At 43.6% G+C, this 21,450-nt stretch overlaps 1 protein-coding gene across 3 annotated transcripts in view; it reads left to right on the forward strand.

Annotated features, from left to right (window-relative positions):
- Positions 1–21,450, forward strand: part of FGFRL1 (fibroblast growth factor receptor like 1) — a 186,879-nt gene that overhangs the window by 90,931 nt on the left and 74,498 nt on the right. The window lies entirely within an intron of this gene.

Genomic DNA, 21,450 nt, shown 5'->3' on the forward strand with positions numbered 1-21,450 from the left:
AAACGCACAGCTGGAAGATCCATGTACTGAGCTTTTGCAAAGCATGGTGTCTTCAGGAACAATAATATTTAGGTTGAAACAAAGCTCGGAGCTGGCACATGACCCAGGGATGCTCAGTTCCTGAGAAATCCACTTGGTGGAGGCAGGATTAAAAAAGCTTCAGATGCTGTTTTGGTGACCATGGGTTCACTGGCTGTGCTTTTGACCAGCTTCACAGGGCTTGCTTAGCCTTGCGATGGAATTTTGGGGTCGCCTGCTGGGCTGAGCATTCCCGAAGGCCTCCAGAGACACTCCTCTGGGTAATGAGAGATTCCTCTGCTGTGGCTGCCTCAGAAATATGCTCATTGATCCTTGTCTGTGAAGAGGGAAAGAGCTGGATGAAATCTGGTATGATGGAGGATGCTGAGGGAGCAAAGGGGAGGGGTTACAAAGCAGGGGCTGAGATCAGGTATCTTGCTCACCCTGTTGCCTGATCAGCACCCCCAGTGTCTGGTCTACAAAGTCATGTTTCTCTCAGACAGTGGAAGTGAGGACAGAGTTTAGGGCAGTTTCCAGCTGCCTACTGGTTGGCACTTGACCTGTTTTTGTTCTATTTCTTCTTCTTCCCCTTCACAGTAGGAGGGCTGCTGTGTACTCAGACCATGTAGCAAACACTTGGTGCTGCTTGATGGAGGATTATCACCCGATAAGAGGGTGATTCTTGGAGAATGCACTTTGCTGCAGAGCCAGTATGGGAGAGAGACCAGAACATAAATGTCTTATCAGGAAAGAGATGCTTAGGTGAGGGAAACCCTCTTGCTATATGACTCCTGTACCATCAGTGGGATAAAGCTGCAAAAGCCATCTTACAGTTTACATAGTTTGCGGATTTGGTTTGCCCTGTTCCCCTCTTTCCTATCCACGTTCATCCATCTTTCCTTGCTACACTGAGCAAAAAGGTTGAAGTGGAAATAGTCTATAAGGAGTCATGTCTATACAGACTCCTTTTGGACGTGCTTTCCAGACTGTTTGGTGTGAAGAAAGGAATGCTATAGGAGCCTGCTTCAGTTCTGCTTGTGCTTTTGCAGTATGCAGAGGTTGCCAAAATCTTTGATCTTCTGTGTCATCCAGTATCTTCTGTAAAACTCATGGCCCAAGCCAGCTCCCATTATTCCAAGGCAAAGAGACATCGAGGCATCTGTGAGTCAAAGAAGGCTCTGACTATTCTTGGTAGCACAACAGAAATAAATGAAAGGGAGAAGCCAGAAGGCACAGGGTAAAAGTTGGACTAGAATTCAGGAAAGATTGAGGCAAAAACTCCAATTCAGTTGCTCAGGGAAATTGGATTATCAAATTTAATTGTGTTAAGAACAATAGTGTTCATTATATTTGGCACTGAAAAGCCCTGGGCACAAACACTAGTTATTTGGAGCCTCATCAGGCAGCTATGGAAGGAAATGGCAAGCTCCCACTGGCCTCTGTGGGTGTGAGATTGAGCCCTATGCAAACAAATATTGATCACCAAGTGCCAAGAAGAGAGTAACTTTAAACTAAATGTGTGACAGACATACGGGCTGAGTTATTGTTCATCTCATGCATCCTTGTTCTAATGCTGGCTAAAATCAGTATTTCTTAGACTCTTTGCATCTTCCTTCCTTGTCTCACAGTGTGCCCTTGTGCATTGTTGTTGCTCAGACCATTTTTGATGGATTACTTATGTCCCTCGTCTCAGTGGTACAGATGTGTTCACATAATGTTTCAAACCAATTGCTTTTCACTTGAACAATTTCCCCTTAAAACAAATGTTCCCCTAATGTGTTTCTTGCCAAAGTCTGCAAGTAAACATGAGGTATCACTGACTTATTCTTTCAAAGGACCCTAACATTTAATGCATTGGCCAGATGCTTGTGTTCGTCTTGGTGAAAATGCTTTTGGTTGAGAGCAAATGAATCCTTTGTTGATTTTTGAGAAGGGGGTAGTGTTTTAAAACCGACTGCATGTCAGTTTTGAGGATGAAGATCAAATTGATGGAGCTGTTTTGTTTGTGCTCCGGAAAGCACAAACTTCATTAGGCAGAGTGGCCTTTTGAACCATATGGCCTCTCTATTCTCCCACTCCTTCAAAGGAGAAAAAGCCCTCTTATTCCAGCTTTACTGCTGACATCAAACATGTAAAACCATGCAGGTGTCAGACATGGGCAAGGTGGTTAAGATATTAAATTTAGCATAGCATCAAATGACTCATTAAACGTTGAGACTTGAAAAAATAAAAACCATTTTGGCATGAAAGCATTCTGGGAATTTAAGCAGTAATCTCTGGAATCCATACAGTAGCTTACTGAAAGATTTTGGAGTTATGCTATATGCTTTTAACTGAGCTCTACCATACTACTGGCAAGTAAGGAACCGTCACCCCTGTGTTATATATGTGTACACTGCAGCAGTATAAGGTGAAAGTTTACCCAAGGTCCTACAGAGAGCTGAAACTAAAATTCAGCTGCCTTGAACCTCTCTGCCTGCATTCAGTGGTATATAACTCTTATTATTCTTAACTCTTATCAGTCTCTATACTCCATTAGGGTATAGAGGACCGACACAAATCTGTGACATTGTACAAAGGAATAAAAAAGGGCAGTGGATCCACCAACATCAGTGGATTCTGTCAGAGATGGCAGACGTGAGCTCCCTTGTCGATGTTGCAGGTTGGTTTCTGTGAGATGTAATAGTTTTGGTACAAGCCTGTTCTAATGTCGCTTTGCGGCTTTCGTGACAGATCTTGCTTGCAACCAGCCAGCTCAGTGCATGACCAGACCAAACTTGAGTCTGCCTCTACATGTCTGGTAGACATACCTACGTTGCCTGGCTGGAGAACTTCTCAGTCTGCAAGTGCGATTGAGACAGATTACTGTGATTTTACAAATGGTAACTAAGGCAAAGAGAGACTAGGTGGTTAGTCCAAGACCACATAAAATATGAGCTGTGGCTCAGAGTTGAGCCTAAACCTCTTAAATCTCACCCTAAAAGACTATTCCTCCTTCATAACACTTGCTAAAGTCTTTTCTTCCTATTTTAGCATCTTCCTGCTGCTGTGTTGGAAGGGAGTCTTCTCTTATTCTAGGTTTTTGATCTTCCTTCTCAGACAAAGGTTTTGCCAACCCAGATGGTAGCAATTGGTTTCTGCCCTGCTTATTTCCCCATCTTCTCAGACTGCAGGGCCTGGATCCCAAGATCCAAGGAATCCTGCTCTAATACAGCCCTGCATGAAATGTAGGCCAGTAAAAGCAGATAACCAATATAAGCCAAAACTACAATTTCCTCCCCTAGCCAGCCTTAATAGTTTTTGTGGCTTACCACAAGATTTGGGATGCCAATTACACTGCAGACAGATTTACAAATGCTGGAAGAGGAACTTCTCTTTAATCAGTGTGAAATCAGCATTGTAGTTATTAAGTACAATGGTGCCTTATTGTGGAGAATTATCTGTAGCTCATCAAAACAAATGTGCTGTACCTTCCCAAAAAGTTATTTGTACAATGATGCCCATGAAAATCTTATCTTTAAGGTTTTTTCCTAACTGAATCAATTCAGAAGAGCTGATTTATAATCTACAGGTATGAAAAGTAGCTTTATTTTGTTTTTAGATGCTTGGTAGAAACTTGAGGTTATTGCAGAATAAAACTTCCTTGCCAGTGTGCTCTAAAAGGAAGTCTAAGGCTAAAGAGGAAGAAACAAAATGTTGAATAGCTGCTCATTATTTGAAAACTGCCCACCTTGTGTGCTGAATGGAGGTATGTTCTGCAGAAAAAAAAAACACCAGCATGTGATGGTGTAACTGAAGCCTGGATCGAGCTGTGGCCAGCTTGGAGAAACTGTGAGGTTGCGCATACGGAGCCATCACACACTCCAGCCGTTAGGCCCTCCCTAGGAAATCTTCACCCAAATGGGTGAGATTTGCCTGACTTATAAATAACTAAAACCAAAGTATTCTAACAAGTGCATGCTGGACAATCTCCATTGCCATCTCTTTCTGCAATAATAAACAGTATCACTTGTTCCAGAAGTCTGGTCATTCTCTGAAGGGAAAATTGTTGGTGAACAGCTGTAGGAAGGACTATTAGTAAATATTTATGCTGTAGCATAATGACCTCTTTCACTAATGCACAACACAGAGGACTTTTCACTTGCAGGAGTGTTATGGGCCAAATCCTGCAAGGTGTGCCAGCATTGCAACATGCAGGGCTGTTGCTACAGGTGCTGCCAGTAAATACTTCATCTTGCATCAGTTGCTCAACCAAGTGACGAAAGATCAAACTGTCTCTATTTTGCACCTGCATGCATGTTTCTTATTTCCTTCTGTAACAAAGAAAAAGAAAGCAGCAACAAGAATAGAGTTTGGGATTGTCTCTGCACTGTAGACTTCTTGATTCACTTGGAGTTTGTAAACTGCCAAAGACACATCTTGCTTGGGTGCATCTTAGCACAAAAAAGATCAACATTTAAGTCCAAGGAACAGCTGCTCCAGTGTTTCTCTTTCTTGCCTTGTATCTCCAACTGCTGCAATTGTTTTTTCTCTTCTTTGGGTTTATTTGGAGGAAGATTTTGGTGACGCATCCATCATCCATCCAGATCATATCCCCTTCTGGTGCCTGGCCCTCTGAGTGATCAAGCTACTTGGCCCCATTTGGGCTGTGGAGTAGTAAAATCTTGATGCAGAGAGCAGGAGGAAGAGTGCAGCTTGTTGTCCTAAACCTCTGATGCTCTGTTCAGAAATTGAGCTACATCTCATTTTCAAACAAATGAAATGCCTGCTGTCTGTCTGCTGCAATTGATTGCTTTGAGAATCTTCCCTGACATCAGATGATTTATCTTTAAAGTAGCTTTTTCCTGCTGAGCCAGCTGCTATTTTATGCTTTCTTACAGCTTGTCCAAAGACAGCTCTCTTTGATAACAGGCACGTGTGAAAAATTTGCATTAAAATATCCTTTTTTAAAAAAAACAGTCAGCATAAGTATCCTGAAAAAAAAAATCATGGCAATGTCTGAATGGATATTTATTCTAATGTGCTTTTTTTCTGCTCATTGCAGTAGAAAATACTGTGTGAAAAAAGTCATGTACAGTAAAATATGGTTTGCATTAAAGTTCTCCAATGAAGTCATCAATCCATGTCTCAGAACTCATTTATAGTGCAAAAGCTGAGAAAACATTTGTAGCCTAGAGTCAGGTGCCACCAGCCATCTTGGAAAAGCATGACAAATTCATTTATGTTTGGGTTTTGGCCTCTTAATAAACTCTGGGGACCAGAGAGAGATGTGCTCAGCAAGAAGATGTGAATCAACATTGAGTCAGCAATGTGTGCACCAAGGGACTGCTAATGCTAAGCAAAAACTGAAATGAGTCAACACTTAGAAAAAAGAAAAAAAAGGTGCAGTATTTGCATTTGAGAACAAGGTGGTGTGGCTTGTGCTGGTCATGGTATGGAGTTAGCAACTCGTCTTTAGTGCATTTACTTCAATGCTAAGTGTGAAAGGCAGCCCATCCAGCGTGGGACCGTTAACACAATCACAGGGCATATAATCATGACTAATGATGATTAGTCAGTTGTTATATGGAAATGAAGAATTCCTTGTGAAAATAAACAGTAACAAAGTTCTCGTGTTTAATTTGTTAAGGCCCCAATCCGGCAGCTGGATCTACGTTGGTGGCCTCCTGTGCATACGCAGAGTGATTAACACCAGATGAGGATCTGGCCATAGTCACTGATGTTTAGTAATGGTTATGTTGCTAATTAAAGCTCAGATTGTTTTTGGCCTTTGGGAGCTGAGCAGAAAAGGGGAGCCTTAGTTTACTACTCAAGGCCTAGCAATTGCAATCATTGCAACAAGGACTTCTTGTCAGCGTGTGGTGCAGTGTCACTGGGTCGCAGCAACCCCTCTGTGGAGGTTCAGGTAGGGCTTTGGTTCATAACAGGACCTGTCTAAGGGGTGTTGCAGAGTGAGGGGGTCCTGCATGTCAGCCTGTGGGAAGAGACTGTCAATTTGCATGAACCGATCCCATTGACTAGAGGAGTCAATGAAATGCTTGTTACATAAAATGTGAATATTTTCATGTTTTGGTGCAAACTCATAACTAAAAATGGTTCACTTGAAAATGAAGCTCCTTTTCCAGTGGAAGTGACTCATCATTGACTAATGATGCCCTCACCCAAGTGAAGACTCTTCCTTCTGAGTGTTTATTAGCACAGGCATAAAGACACACACCCTGACCAAACTTGGTGTTGCCCAGGGACAGCAGAAGTGTACGTGTTAAAAGGAACCTAAAAGCAATCAGCTATTCCTATTCCCTGAATTTCAATAGTGCTTCATTTCCTCCTCTTTTGGGGAATCCCACTCAGAGTCTGAAAAACTCCCTGTCCCAATGTGCAGTATATTTAGTCCTGGGAAATGTCCACTGTCCTGAGAGAGGAAAGGAGGATAGAGAAATACTCCAAAATGAAAAGATAACTGTTCCTGGATTGCTGCAGAAAACCAATTTCACTAGTTTTACTCATTTTGCTGAGTGCTACACTAGACTGATGTCACAACAGCCCATAATAATTTGTTCTTCAAAAGCTCTTTTTCCATAAAGAGGTGATGATGTGAGTGCCAGTATTAGCCGTAACTATCCTAAAAATGACTGATCAAAAATGTAGCACTGAGTGATATAACTGGTGGCTCTTGGTGAACGGGTGTAAGAAGCTGGAAAACATCACAACCGAGCAGCAGCCTTGTTTCTTCCAAGTCCAGATCTGTAATGTAACTCAGTGCTAATGCTGTATAATGTCCACAGTTTTTACAAGATCTTTGTTAGGTTTTATTAGTTTCATTTGATTTTATAACAAACTTTACAGTATGCTTATCAATACATCATGTTCTGGCTAACAAAAGCGTCACTGTTCCAGGTAGATTTCTTTTTTCCCTTCGTGAAGCTGTAACATAGAAGCCAAGTTAAGAAGGTGATAACACCTGTTCACAATTTAAAGGAAATGAAAAGATTTTTTTCCATGGATGTAAGCATGAAATTCATACATATATGTATGGATATATGATTTCCCCCCATATTCCATCCTGTGGTAGACTGCGGCAAACCAGAGCTGCAGCCAGTGTAAATTCGAGGCATGTAGGACATATGGATGCATTTAGCCCACAATCCTTTGCAGATGCTTTGGAGTGTGTAGCTGCTGCTACACCCATGCAAACAGCAAACTGCAGCTCTGTTTGCTGCACGAATATTGTTTGGGAATAAAAGCAATACACAACGCCAGGCAGGCTGACGTTAAAAGTGTGTTTGATCTGAGCAATTTATGGCTTCCTTCTATTAAACGATATTAATAGAATTAGCCTCTGATCCCAACGAGTTTGCAGCATACATGTCGGGCTTTTCTCGTCAGTATGTCTGAGGCTAAAAACATCTTTTGCCTTTGATTTTATTAATCAGAGTTGTCTTTGTTACAATCCTCCATACAGCTAATGGGCAGAATTTCAGCCTGTATTGACAGAGCAATACAGATGTGCACAGATGCCAATTTGTCCACATCTACGGATCTATAATGCTTAGAAATAGCTGCATTTGTGAGTAAAGCCAAGGCAGTCCCTGGTCCAAGCAGGTGATACATATGTGTGTGGAAAGCAGGCATGCAGAAGGTGGTCTAAATTACCAGTCAAGGTCTGCTGTGACTGCAGCATAGTAATTAAGAGTCTTTTAATTAATAGCACCCCAAGTAATAAGAAGCCATCATGCTAATTGCAGACCTGGTCATCAGCAGTTTTGAGATATCTACCATCTTGCCAACCATCCAAGATGACCATCTTCCCCAAGTAGCAAGATCTTTCTGTTAACTTACCTACAACTACTACTGTTCTTCTCTTTTCCAGACAGTATTTCCTTGGCACCTGTGCTCTATCCCTCTTCTTCTTGCCAAAGGCTGGGAATGAAGGACTTAGCATGGCCTCATTGGACTCAGTGGACCACTGAAGCTGGGTTGAGCTTCATGGGCACAGTGTCTCCAGGAGGTCTCTGCCAGCGAGCACTGTGCCCCATTCACTAGTGCCATCATACAGCTCTGCTGTCCTCAGTTTGCCCAGTAAATACCGCTGATGATAGTATTTTTTAGCCAAATCTTAGTCCCTTTGGTATCAGTTAACTCAGAAATGCCCAAAAGGCACACTTGTAAATTAAGGCACAGTGTATAATATTTATTATAGAAAGAACAGCACCAAGTTGTGGAGCTGTGGAGAGCAGTGATGAGTGGCATTCCTCAAGGGTCAGTATTGGGACCGGTCCTGTTTAACATCTTTGTGGGTGACATGGACAGTGGGAGTGAGTGCACCCTCAGCAAGTTTGCCAATGACACCAAGCTGTGCGGTGTGGTTGACACGCTGGAGGGAAGGGATGCCATCCAGAGGGAGCTTGACAGGCTTGAGAAGTGGGCCGTGTGAACCACATGAAGTTCAACAAGGCCAAGCGCAAGGTCCTGCATGTGGGTTGGGGCAATCCCAAGCACAAATACAGGCTGGGCGGAGAATGGATTGAGAGCAGCTCTGAGGAGAAGGGGATGATAGCTGATGGAGAAGCTCAACATGAGCCGGCAATGTGTGCGCTTGCAGCCCAGAAGACCAACCATATCCTGAGCTGCATCAAAAGCAGCGTGGCCAGCAGGTCGAGGGAGGTGATTCTGCCCCTCTACTCTGCTCTTGTGAGACCCCACCTGCAGTACTGCGTCCAGCTCCGGGGGCTCCAACATAAGAAGGACATGGAGCTGTTGGAGTGAGTCCAGAGGAGGCCACGAAGAGGATCAGAGGGCTGGAGCACCTCTCCTATGAAGAGAGGCTGAGAGAGTTGGGGCTGTTCAGCCTGGAGAAGAGAAGGCTCTGGGGAGACCTTCTAGCAGCCTTCCAGTACCTGAAGGGGCTACAGGAAAGCGGGAGAGGGGCTTTTTACAAGGGCAAGTAGTGACAGGATGAGGGGTAATGGTTTTAAACTGCAAGAGGGTAGATTTAGATTAGATGTTAGGAAGAAATTCTATACTGTGAGTGTGGTGAGACACAGGACCAGACTGCCCAGAGAAGTGGTTCATGCCCCCTCCCTGTCAGTGTTCAAGGCCAGGTTGGAGGGACTTTGAGCAACCTGGTCTAGTGGAAGGTGTCCCTGCCCATGGCAGGGGCCTTGGAACTAGATGATCTTTAAGGTCCCTTCCAACCCAAACCATTCTATGATTCTATGGTTCTCTAAGTTGGGCTAGTTTATAAGGTGTAGCTTGAAGGTTGATTTTGGAGACTCCTTTATGTGTAAATGCACATGCACACCATTGATCACTCACGTGCTGCTTCTCGCTCCATACATGTAGGTATGTTGCTTGTTAAAATGTATGGTTGTTGAGGAGGTGTATTTTTACATTCCTGTAGAGTTTGGTTCTCTACCTTTCCTGTGCTGTCTTTGGCATCCACCTTAAGAAAAAGATGAAGAAAAGGGAAAAAAACCCAACAAATCTGCTGGCAATTAGTGTATAAACCTATTTTTAAATACAATTTATTTTTGTTTGATGAAAGAAGGAACATATTCTGTGTTGCGCTTGATGAATACTATCATTGTGCTAGAACGCTTTGATTCTTCTTACTTTATAATAACGTGGGTTTCATAGTCAGAAGACCTGAGTGTTTACATTATACACTTTTGGCAATAAATTTGGAAAAGAAGGGAAAAAAAGCACTAATCCCAGGAGTTCTGAAACCTACACTCCTTCTTAAACATACCCTGTTAAAGACATTAAGTCCCTTGCAAACATCCATCTATCAGCAGTTGAGAGTTTGTAAAAGACGTACTTTGTTCTGAACTCCCTGCCCTACTGATTATGCACAGTTCTTTTATTTTGTGAATAGGATGACGACCCCTTAGCCTGGTAATGATGACAGATTTATGTATTTTAACACCCAGGCACTGCTGTATTTGTTAAGGGCTGCCAGACTCCAGCAGTGCTGCAACCGTAGTTTATTTTCATTGTCAGTTTGTGCTGCTTTTTAAGGTGTTCTGCAGCCACTGGAAGCAGTGCTGCTGCTGCTCGCAGAGGTTGAGATGTCAGGATGTTAAGAGCATAAGCCACCATCCTTGGACTGTTTCCACTCATAAAATGTCAGTTTTACTCTGGTCGCGCTGACGGGGTGGAACCTGCTCCTCGCACTGAAGCCAAGGAAAAGAGGGGAGAAATAAAACCCCTCCGAGCAGTAAAAGGAATCAGATAACAGAGAATTTATCCCTCCACTTTCTACTCCCATGATGTATTTTGCAGCTCTCAAGTTAATGTTTTAAAAAGAACCTTCTTTTAATGTGCAGTAAAAGCGAAGAACATAAACATACCTTGCAAGCTTAGCTGTCAAAGCACTGTATGGGTCAACACATCTGTCCTCTATGCAATGCATCTGTCTGTGATTTCTTTTGGGTTGTTTTAAATTACTGCAAGTGGCAGAACAATAGGGAGACAAACAGTAAGAACAATGCTGCTGTTTAATAACAAGCTAAATTATTAACAGGCCTGTACAGAAAATATTTCATGTAAATTAAAGGGAAGCAAATTATTTTATTTTCCATTGCAATGATCCAGTGCAACAAAGGCAGCTGATGTCTTTCTTCTTTTCTTCTTTTCTTTCATCTTGCTACAGATACCTGTGTTCCTGTGTATGTATATAATTTTCTTACAGACACACTACAAAGGTTATAGTGCAAAAAATGCAGAATATGGATGGTTTTCTGATCTCTTCATGCCATCCAAGCCACTAAATCCTGAGTTTATCACACAATCCGAATGATGCATAGAACTTCTATTCATTTTTTTTTTTTTTTCATCCAATTCACTGTTTCCCTGAAAAATGTTGTCAAGTCAGTTGAACTATTGAGTTGAGTCAGTTTTCTGTTTGATTGTCAACAAAGGGCTTTGAAATATTTGGGATTGAATCCTCCATTGCGAAACTATTTTGATTTGGAAAAAGCACCAACACCAAATTCTTTGTTGAATTTTCTTTGGTCCAATATTAGATGTTTCTCTTCTTAAAGAGAAGCTATGTGAGTTGGCATGTTGGTTTTGTGTTGGTTTTTTTCAAGCTAGAATAAATTATGGTGACCTTTCTACTGAAGTAAACAGGGATCTTTGCTGGATGTGCAGCTGGGAGGACAGGGAAGAGCTGGTGACAGTCCTTCTTGTTCACTGGCAGGGAATTTGGGAAGGGAGTTGGATCCACTTCAGATGCGGCCTGGGATTCCCAAACCTGCCTGCTGCTCTCTCCAAAGCAATCCCAGGAATCTCATGGAGGAGAGGGATGGCACCTCCCTAATCCCCAGCACAGCCCAGTGTTTGCGATCTGTTTGCAGTGTCTCATGACAACTGCAAGCCCACTGCAGCTTCTCCTGGTAGCCCTCGCGTGTGCTTTGGCAGGAGAAACTCCAACCCAGGAGAAAGTTGTGGGGATTCAACATCAAGGGGGTTATTTCAGCCAAGGTCTCTTGTGAGCTGCTTTGGTTTGAGTGTGGTTTTGTTAATCCCTTTCCTTCAAGGAGGCTTGGAAGATGCAGCAGCCTTCACTTGTGGGAAGTGAATAATATTGAGGATGAATTTTGAGAAGCTGGTCTGTGCCTTTGGCTTGAAATGCAAGCAATGTGTTAGGCGTGCTCCTCCCGTCCTCAAAGGTGTGCTCCTGAGACATGAGCCATCTCCTGGTCACATTGGCAGATTGGTTGGCTTCATCTGTGGGGACTCCATCATCCCCTTTCCTCTGGGATGGTTTTCAGAATCTCTGGGGAGGTGTCCGAGAAGCCGTAATCATGGCCATTGTAAAAATATGTCTACGTGACCTTCAAGAAAAAGAGATTGCTCTCTGGGTGCTCTGTTCTTGAGTAATTATGGAGAATTTTGTGGTGGCTCCTTGAAACCTTGCCATGATAAACAGACAAAAGGGCAACAGCTTTCAGGGGCAGATTGGTGGATTTGCATCAGAAAGGAATTTGACCACCCAACATCCTCAGTACTGTCAGCACTCGTGTATCTCCGATCCCTTTGCCAGCAATGACTTGGATACGTTTTACCCTTTTTCTAGGCAAAACCTGGGTCATGGACAACCTCAACTATAAACTAAACTGTTAAACCTTAAATGCAGAAGTTACCCCTTATATGTGGTTATTGCTGTTTGTTTGACCCATGGTAGCTTTTCTTAGGAATTCTTGGCCCTTCTTGTGTTCAAAGCTCCACGCTTAGCAGGAGGACGGGCTGCACACCGGACTGCTCACAAGTGACATTTTTGTCATCCTTCGGCTTCTGCAGTGAGGGAGGGAATATTGCAGATCCTGTGACAGCGTCGCTGTTCCTCCAAGGCCATGTTGGCACATCCTGAAGGGGAAACTCTTTAACTAGATCCTTCCCACCTGGTATTTGGAGAAAGCACTCTTCTGCATTTGGAGACAAATCTATTCATCTTCACTCATATGCTATGGACCACAGAAATAGTTTCAGACATGGGGAAGAAAAGCCAACAAGTTGCCTGCATGTCGTTCCTGGTTTTTCTGCTGCAGCCTTTTTTTACGGTATTTTACTGCTTTTCTTATTGACAGCTATCTCCCTGGAGCCTCGTACGAGGTTTTTTGACATTTACCATGGGGAGCCTGTTTGCTGTGGGGCAATAACCAGTTTGCTTATTCCCTGATGGGGTTCTGACCTGCCTTTTTGTATTTCAAATGTGGCACGATACCTGGTGCCACCCCAGCTCTGCAGCATGCTCAGTGACAAAGATTAAACTTATCGGGATGGCATTGCTTTTGTGCCTTGCTTAGATACGGTCCTATGGACTTGGAAGGTATTTTAAAGCCTGCTCACTTCATCCTGCCTGTTTTGGGGGATATTGTAATGCAGTGGGGTTTCTTCTCCAGCCTCAAATGCTAAACCACTGCTAAGCTGAGATGATACAGCCAGTTCTTTGGTGATACTTTGGTCTCTGCTCAGAGTGTAAAGTAATGGGTGGATTTTTAGCCACTGCTTTTCTCAAACCCCTCTTCAAATATGGCATGACTCAGGCCACGAGTGAAATGCTTTTCATGTTTTTAGTGAGGGAAGAAGTGGCCCCTACTCAGAGGTCTGTAATTTTAAAGAAGGATGGTAAACTGAACTTACAGCACTTTATCTCTGGGGCCGTCAAAGATGGAAGATAAAGGGGAGTTTTTCAAAAGCAGTCAGCCGAGGCTGAGGTTGCTCTTTTGAAGAATTCCCATGAACTTCCACGGGATGAGTATTGCCAATGCTGAAAGCTTTTGAAACCCTACCTAACCGTCCAGTGACACCTTTTGAAAAATGTGTGTACTAAGCACACATTCCTGGGAAAATGTAAGTAGGGTTCACATGTGTTCAATACTGAGGTGCTTTCTCAGAAGCAGGTGTTTTGAAAGGAAATTGAGGAAACGGGTTTTTAAAGCCATTTTAATGAGGTATAGTGTCTGCCCTAGTCAGTAGGGACGTAGTACTTAAGCTGAAGCTATTTTTTAACATAGTTTTCTCTCCTGTAAGCAAGGCCTGACTGGTAAGTTGGCTGTTGCAATAAGCAATCTCTCTAACACCAGTCCAACACATTCAGCTGTTGTGTGAAGTCACACTGAGCACAAAACAGTGGCCAGGTTTGCTAGTGTCTGACTCTGAGCTTGTACGATGCTTTGGGATTCAGAATATGAGAGACATTTCTGTACCACCTCTGGATATGAGCTGTAATTGCTGTAACAGTTAAATATAAATTAATAAGAACATGGAAGCTGGGGCCTGAGACAGTCCCAAGGTTGCAGTAATCAATTTTTTTTTTCCAGCTTTAAGAAAACTCTGGGCTCAAATATCAGGAGCACTGTTGCTGGATGTAGTCCATGCATGCAGTTGCCATTGGCTGTGGTGGGAAATTGGTGGAGTTACTCAGAAGAAATATATGTGAGTGAGGAGCAGGGTGCTCTGCCCATGTTGCAGGGAGGCATCCTAATACCTGCCCTTGTTAGCTTTAGGACTGCTAAAATTCACTGCACTCATCTGAGGGGAATGGCTTGTCTTGCAGTTCTGCAGGGAGGAAATGAAGGAGAGAAGGAGCAAAAGGAGAAAAACATCAGGGAGGGATTTTTAAAAATCTTTCCTTCCTTTTGCATTGCAGACGCATTAAGTACTTAATATTTTAAGAGCATCTTCTTACTTAGAAAAGCTGGCAAAGATGGGATTCAGTATGAGTCTGCCAGATTGATTTACAAATCGGCCTTACGAACTCCTGCTGCTTAAACATACCAGAATGTGACAATTAAAGCCAACATCTGGAATTCATTGGTGGAACAGATCCTAGATAAACATTAAATGAATGTCCATTTCCTTAGCATTGGATTTCCTCTGGCTACCACAGCTTAAGCAGTGTCATCCTATCAGATAGAGCTGATGATGATAGCAGAGCAAATGTCAAAGTCATGAGCCATCTCTATTTGTTCCATCTCTTAGCACTGAAACTAGGACTAAAGCTGGGCAGAAGAAACACCCGCTGTTTTTTCCACTAGGCTGTGGGGATGGGATCCTCATGTAACTAACCTGGGCTAAGCTGATTGTGTGGCTCCCTCTCTCTCCTGTGAAGATGGAATACTTCAAATTAGTTAGGTTAATCTCACTTGAGGAACTTTGTCTCAACAGAGTTTCTCCTCTCTTAGTTTCCCCCAAACCTGTCAAGATTACTGCAGTCTCCTCCCATTCTCCAAATCCCAGGAGGGATTCTGTTTGTTCATTGTTAGAAACAGAGGAAATTGGCTGATGATGAATTTGGGACTAAGTCTAAAGTTATGTATGTGGAAGCCAGTCACAACACATACCCGCCTGTCTTCCTTTGCAACAGGTCTGTTCTCTGAGGCTTGGCTGAAGTGGAGAGAGGTCAGTGCCATCCACATCCATGGTGGGTGAGATGGAAAGCCCCAGGAAATAGTTTTTCTATTGCTTACCCTGGCAAGAATCAGATTTCTCTGTGCAATCCAACATAACTGCCATCACAAGGGAAGCAAAAAGCACCTTTTGGCTTTCACTTGTGCTCATATTGCCCTATAGTCTCTGACCTCCTTGGTCATTGAAGGAGCAAAAAATGTGATAGTCGCTGGTTGGTTTTATTTGCACAACCATTGGGCCCCTCTCTGAAGCTGCTCAGTCCTGGATCACTGAAGTGAAGGTGAGGAGAGGTGTTTCCATGGGGGCAAGCACTCTGGACCCAAACAAGGCAAGGAGAAAAATGTCCCCTTTATGGCTATTTTAACCATACCTGCTGTTAGAGGTGTAGCCTTCCGCTAAGGCACATGAAAACACATTTGCTCAGGTCTGCACTCGGAACATCAGTCTCACCTCTGATCTCAAAGAAACTGAATGAGGTTTGGGGTTTTTAGGAACTTTCTGAGAATCCAGGGCATATATGGATGTGTCTGATTTCACCTGTCTGAGGCATGAGGTTTTGCCTGCAAGCAGACAGACATGGATTTTGCAGAAAGCTCTTTGAAGCAGGCACTTTCTGCTTTGTACTGTGCAGGAGCTATACTGAAAGAAGTAAACACATTGCTCATGCAGGGGTCCTCCTTCCAGCCTTGAGGTGATCTCCAAAATCCCTATTAGTACCTCTCTGGGTCTCCAGGTTGCCTCTGCTGGGCTCCCCTTCTGCAGTGCCTGGCTTCTGGTCGAAGCACGGTCTCTCTCTCCCTTGGGACCCCAGTATTCAGCTTCTTCCCACTTTCACCAATCTGACAATGAAAAAGTCCTCCTTCCCACCTCTTGCCTAGTCATTCAGTTTTAGAAAAGCATTAGCTCAGCACCTTGGTTTCTTTCAGGAAAATTGCATGAATCTTCCTTTCCTTCCCTCCCTTGCTTTCACAGTCTGGTTCCCCCCACTTTGTGGAGAAGCTGAATCCATATGGATCTTCTTGGCTCGGGACGTAGCTCCTGGGAGGCACCCAGGTGGCTTTCGGGAGGCATTTGAGTTTCCTATCTCTCACCCTCAGTTCAGCAAGGAGCAACACAGCCGTGAGGGCTGTGCTTGACATACCTCAGAGCGCTCAGTGACACAGTAATATCTTAAGGGCCAGTGCGTTTCCAAAACGGAGCACAGATAGATTCCCCGAATCACCCTACCGAATCAGCAGGACTTTCTGCACAGAGCAGGCGCCTTCTCTCCTCTGAACGCCCCCAGCCCGGCTTAGCTGGAGGGAGCCGGTGACCCCGCGCACAGCACAGAGCGGGCTCAGCGCGGCGATGCAGAGGAGCTGCGAGTGAGACCCATATGGCCCTTGCGCTTCGCATTCTGATAGTATAGAGTTGCCTGCTCGGGGTAGGCTCAAAGAAGCAGAAGTATTTTTCTTGCTGGTTGGCCCTTTTTCCCTTGTGGCTCTACAAGCGTTAATCTGCAAGTCGAAACCATAATGTGAAAGAGCTCCACAGAGAGAAAAGATTCAGGTAAGTTTACGGTTATGTTATTTTGCTTTGCTAGTCACTTCTATCATCTGGTGCATTTTCTAAAGCAGCCGATAAATATTTTTCTCTCTGCTACGTTGCTGACAGTAGCCCGAAGTCCCAATTTTCTCCTACGGAAGACAGACCTTCGAGGTCTATAAAATTTATACAGTATACTTTCTGATTTTTATTAGCCTAGTAAAAGAGATCATATTTTGTGTGCTTCTGTATCTCTGGAAGTTATGACTGGGGAATTATTTCACGGGGCAACAAGCTGAATGCTGTGGTTGAAAATACTGATTTATCTGAGCTGTGAAAGCAGTAGACCAAGCAGATAATGAAAGTCCTTGAAATACTTCAGACATGCACAGCCATTTTAGAATATCCCACAAGGGGGCTATGGGTCCCGTTGTCATTTAGCTTTTAGTTGTTGCTAATTAGTTCCACCTAAATACTGATTTCCCCAGCCCATTCCTCATCTCTCAATTGTAACACCCCAAAGAGTGAATTTTCTTTGCTCTCTCCGTGTTTGAAAACAGTTTTATGGCAACTGGTCTGTTTGTGGATGTGCAGTGAATCTAAATCCCTTTAAAAATATAATGATTTTTAATAAATATGTGCTTCCGGGCCCAACAGTGAGTGGGAAAAGTAGGACACAACAGAAAGCAAGTCCCAGACTTTATAGTCTAAACAGATGAAGTTGATCTAGGGCTGATGGAGTAACAGAGGTACAGAAAGGTAAAAGGAGTTTCTAAACCTTGTGCAGAACATCAGTGGTGTAAGTGGCCTCCTTATGTGCCCTGCTAGTTTATTCTCTGCATTGTTTTTCTTATCTGGGCAGCTAAAAAAAGAAGCAAAGTATTGGCCAGTAAAGCACGTGTTGTTTAATAGCCTCTGTTTCCATTGAAATAGAAGTTTGTTCCAAGACTGGGTAAATTGTTCTACTTGGAACAGAGCAGGGTTGGAATGGAGCTACCGTTTAGGTATGTGTGACTTCTCCCTGTGAGATCAGCCATGACTTTTACCTTGATAATAAGGAAAATTACTTTCTTCCAAAGAAGGAGGAAAAGAAAATTGTAGAAATGTATAGTGAAGAAGGAGTAAGAGTTTTTCCATTGTTTGGCTTAGGCTGGAATACTTTTAGGTATACACATTTTGTCCAAATCATTTGTTTGCTAGTAAGAAAGCCTCCAGAATCACCTTATGTCGATACACCGACAGACATGGGAGTGGAAGGGATCGATACAGTGGCACTTGGGTGGGATGCTAGGAGGGACAGTCCCCACTGGGGATTCCTGCTCTTTCCTCTGGGAAAATGATGGCTGCTGCACAGCCTAGACACAACCTAGAATTTGCCTCCATGGTTTTGTGCCTCTTGCAGCCGAAGGGCAGCTGAGCATAGAGGTGAGGAGGCTTTGGGGCTACGTTACGCCTGCACAGTCCCAGAGGTGCTGTCAGAGGGAGATGCCACATCCTCATGGCCTCCTCCTTCCATGCAAAAACCCACTAAATAGCTGGGTCTTTGCCACGAACATAGGTGAGTCCCCCTTACCACCACATGGAAGAAATGACCAAGCTCTTTGGCCTTTTATTCAGTAAAGGGCAGTGGAAGGTAAATCTGAGGTGACTCTGTTGCCTTTTGCATCATTTTTCTGACCTAAAAATAACACTGCAGCCCCTGTGGTTGCCATTAGGGTTTTTTAGTGCTTCAGCCTTTTTTTTTTTTCCTTCCCTTTCCAGAACACTAGCGCTGCTGAGCAGAAGAACTGCCCCATTGTGCGAGCCCAAAGGAAACACTGCATAGAAAATGCGAGGAATTTTTAGGCCATGATATGTTTGGACTAGGAAGCAGGGGACTTGGAGGAATGCGGAGTACAGTTCCAAAAATATTCCTTGCAATAGCGCTCTTGGTCGGTAACAGTTATTTTTGTTGGCCCGCCAGCCCCCTCGAGCAGAGGTGATGTCATTCCCCGGCATGGTGGAGGTGGAAATACAGAGAGTGCCCTGTGGTTTTGCAGGGCTGAGAGCGGACAGCTGAACCGAATGCCTTCTCCTGTCTCAAATGCTCTTTCTGTTGTAAAAAAAAAAAAATAATTAAAAAATAGCATATTGTGGGGGATGGTGAGGGTGGCTTTAAAATAATTAACAGCACTGTAGAAACACTTTCTGTAGTCGTAGTCTCTTCCTCCCATGTGAGCTCCCTTCCTGTTAGCTCTTCTGCTTTTCTCCTTATAGTGATGTGCATGCTTGAGGGGGTGCTTTCTGGGTTGTGTTTATAATGTTATTCTTCTTTAGTTGTTAAAACTGATCAAATCATAACATGTAGTGCTCTTGGTGTCCTGACCACCTCTGGCTGAGACATAGGCACGTGAATGTCTTCATAGCAATTCAGATGGGCTGGTGTACCCTAGAACACCTCTGAAGAAGAAAGCCAGCACTTCTTCTGTAATAAACAGGATAGAGCGGTAGAATACTGGACCTTTTTCCATGCTCTCAATGTTCATCATGATCTTGGTGATGCTGATTTGACTTTTAAGTGGACATGAGAGAGAGACTGAGAGGAACCGTGATTGTTTTTTTTAAAAAGAAGTTTACTTAGGCTGATAAAATAGTAAAAGCTGTGTGCATCCATGTGTGGTATGAACCCAGCAAGACTGTAACTTCACCTCAGTCCTCCCTACCCTTAATTACATTCAGCACCTGTAGCTAAGCCAAATTTCCACTTTACCCCAGAAATGGAGTGCCACAGCATACGAGGCACGAGGCAAGGAGTTAAGACACCTGGATTTTATTCCTGGTTCTGGCATTTAGCTACTGGGTGCCACTGGGTACTGCTTTCCTACCTGGGTCTTATATGTGCCACTTTTGTACTCCGACAGTGTTAATCCTTAGGGGGCTCTAATTTTTGTTATGGCATCTGGATTTAATAGCATGGCAAGTAGTAGCCACACTGATGATTGTTCCTTCACCAGCACTTGTGAAAGTTGTGTCTTGTGATGTGACATAAAGGGCAACAGATTTGATCTATTTTGGATCTTGGGAGTGGTCCAAAACTCTCCTGTTCAGATCTTTATCACATGGTGTTTCATGGGGGAAGGTAGAATCTGTAAAAATCCCAGCGCTGCCTTTTCCAGGATTCCTCAGCCAGGTATCTTAGGGCTGCAGAGGAAAGAAAACTATATAAAAACAACCCAAAAGCCTAGGAATGCAAAGGTTTCCTAACCTTGAAACTTAACTTCTAGGTTGATAAAATCCATGCAACGCTGACAGTTATACAGTGGCAGGAAATTGTTAAAGGTGTCAGGTTTTCCATTTTAATTCAGGGAACACTCTGGCAGTAGATTTCCTTGAAAATGCTGTTGAAAAGGTCCCACTTTCTAAATTGGAAAGATTTACAATTTACCTTTTCTGTTAACCTCTTCTTCCTCAAAAGGTTAAGTAAGGGAAGTTCCTCTTTTTAACACTGGTAGCTATTTGACAGGGTTTCCTTAGCACTGGGTAACATTGGATTTCTCAGCAAATGAACCGATGTAACGGTAAAAGAAACTCTTACTTGCAAGTTATCTACAGAGGTCTTAGAAAACTGCTTATGGTGCATAATTCATGTACCCATTTAATTTTCAGTATCGCTTAATGTGCCCTACTAAAACTTACCACTTGCGCAAGTGTCTTTCCTCTTCAAGGTGTTATACAATTTTGAGTGAATTAATCCTCAAATAACCCGGGAAGGAATCAAGTAAGCATATTTTTGATGGCAAGATGAGCTTGGGATATCAGTGCAGCCCATTTATGTGGGGGAAATCTACTTCATTTGAGGGCAAGCAGGTACATTGGGAATTGCTGTTGAAATCTCAATTCCTTTAGGGTAACTGTAAAGCAGGGTGACATCTGGTAGATTTGGAGTACGCTTGTTCAGTCTCACCTGTGACCAGGACATCTTTCCTCAAGCTTTGCTGGAGAAAAGATGGAGCTTTGCTAAGGTGAGTTAGAGGCAATGGCGGCCGCTACTTCAGGTGCAGGATGGTTGCTGAGTGTCGGACTTGGAGTATGGCAGAAGGAAAGGATGCTGCGATGTGCTTTGGAGGTGTTATCCCAGGCTGTTGGGGGATGAAGGCTGGGGCAGTGCTGGGATATGTAGGAGCGCTGGGACGAGGAGATGGGAGCTGATTTGGATTAGAACTAGAGCCTCTATGGGGAGGACTGCAAAGTTGATGTCTCTCTGGAAAGAAAAAGTCTGTGGAGCTCTTGGAGGGTCGGGAAAGGGATCAGGTGATTTCAAGGGACAGTTCTCCCAGGGCTAATCCACATCTCCAGATTTCTGTTCATAGCAGCAAAATAACCAGCTGCTTCTTCTCTGCCTGGATCTTAATATGGTTGGGGCAGGTTTGAAAAATCAGTTGCATCTGGGGTTTCATCAGGACTTCTTGGTGTAATGGATTATCTGCTGACTGTGGAGCAGGCATGGGAGGCTATGGGCAGACTATGGGCTGGAGAATATGTCAGGATTAATAAGCCAGCCAGTCTCTTGATTAGCTCTACCCTGGCAGCTGCCTAGGAGCCAGCTTCCAGTATAAATAATCTTATAAGTCTGGGGTTGATATTCCCAAAGCTTAAAATATGAAGGCCATACTGTGCTCTTTCTCAACACCATGACCTTAATAGGTTTCCAGTAAGAACTGTAAAAATTGTCCCCGCACCAGCTCTGCTTTGTGACTTGAAAACAGCTGTGCAACAGCGCATGGCTTACTGTCCTGGGCAGGACTGAATGAAGCCCATTGCCTAATTGGAGAAGAAAGGTCTTTGATGTGCCCCAGAGTAATGACATCTAATGGTCTCTCTAATTAGTTCACTGAAATAGATTTGTAGTTCTGAAGCAAATTGTATCAGAAACATTAATGCTCATGGCTAATTATTTTATTGTTTCTATTCTTTGGATAGTTGGATAAACTGCAATTTGGTGACTGGGTGTGT

This window comes from Nyctibius grandis, chromosome 6, assembly GCF_013368605.1.
Source record: "Nyctibius grandis isolate bNycGra1 chromosome 6, bNycGra1.pri, whole genome shotgun sequence".
Taxonomy (NCBI): Eukaryota; Metazoa; Chordata; class Aves; order Nyctibiiformes; family Nyctibiidae; genus Nyctibius; species Nyctibius grandis.